The sequence below is a fragment of the Drosophila tropicalis genome, unplaced genomic scaffold (assembly GCF_018151085.1).
Source record: "Drosophila tropicalis isolate 14030-0801.00 unplaced genomic scaffold, ASM1815108v1 contig_905, whole genome shotgun sequence".
Classification (NCBI taxonomy): Eukaryota; Metazoa; Arthropoda; class Insecta; order Diptera; family Drosophilidae; genus Drosophila; species Drosophila tropicalis.
In genome coordinates this window covers 27,328-28,678 of record NW_027173405.1, presented here as the reverse complement: position 1 = coordinate 28,678, position 1,351 = coordinate 27,328, and positions in this window count along the sequence as shown.

The window sequence follows — 1,351 nt, the reverse complement described above, 5'->3', positions numbered from 1 at the left end:
CAACTATAGTCCCGAAATGTTGAGTTTATTAGATACTGATGTAAATATTGAAAATTATTTTGAAGAAAATCAGCCATCAATAGCAAATTTTCAAAGTTAACCTAAAAAAAAAAAAAAAAAAATTTTTTTTTTTTTTGTAATTATGTTAAAAAATCAAATTAAAACATTAAAAAATGTTACCTAGTCATCTAAAACAATGAAAAATTCCATTTGTGATTAAAAAAAAACGGGTTTCAATCCATTTTTAAAGGAAAAACATGCTTGGAAATATTTTCTGACTTTGACCTTGAATATTTCAGCGCCACGAACACCCAGCACTTTTGACAAACATTCATTTTAAAGCTTAAGGTATTCTTTATCATATGCTTTTTAAATTTTTGAAATCGCCTTATTGGTTTAGACGCTATGATTTTTGCAATGCTAAATGCCAGAAGGCCCCACTGTGCGTCGCCCAAACAGCCTGTGCGAAGACCAGCACCGGCACCGTCTAGCGCGACAAGCTAGACGCTGGACGCAGTAGGACCGCTAGCGCTAACAATTAAATACATCATAAATTCAAATTGTTTGCAAATAAAAAACATTGTACGAAATATTGTGAAATTCAGCGGAAACTTATAAATAAAATAATATTTTTAAGAGTCAACAACAAAAAATATATGGAAAAAAAAATCATTTAGGTAAATACATATTAAAAAAAAATCAATTTATTGTCCGCATACATGCATACACCATATAAAATGTTCACTACCAAAACTGAAAAGTTGTCAGCGAAGCAGTACGAGTTGCATAATTGTAGATGCTAGTAAGTTAACTAGCAAAATTCTTAATGAAATAAGGGACATACAGAAGCAATGGATTAGTTAAATATGAGGAAGGTTTAGATATGGCAGCCAGATTAATAGCCAAACGAGAATCAACTGGTGGTTCGGAAGACAGCGAAGCAGATGTTACAAAATTTTTAGGACAGCAACGAAAATTCGCGGGGAAATGCGAAAATCCAATTCTGTTATTAATTAAAAAAAATATTGATTGGTGAGACTCAAAAACGATCTTTATTGAAACAAAGCGTTTAAAATTAAGTGGTGTGAGTGGATGGAGTGGCGGATATATTACTCCCCCAACACGTAGAAAATAGCCTGTGCTCAGGCGGGAAATACAGGGTATAGAGTTGGAAGTGCTTGCTGTGTTGCAAGTGAAATTTCTTGGGATGGGGACAATTCGTGTATAACGGCATTGTCAAAAGCTGAGTCACTTGATTGTACAAAAGTTTCATTTTTAATTTGTGTAATAATTTTTATACCATACACCCATAGGGTGAAATGGTATATTAAAGTCGCCAAAATGTATGTAA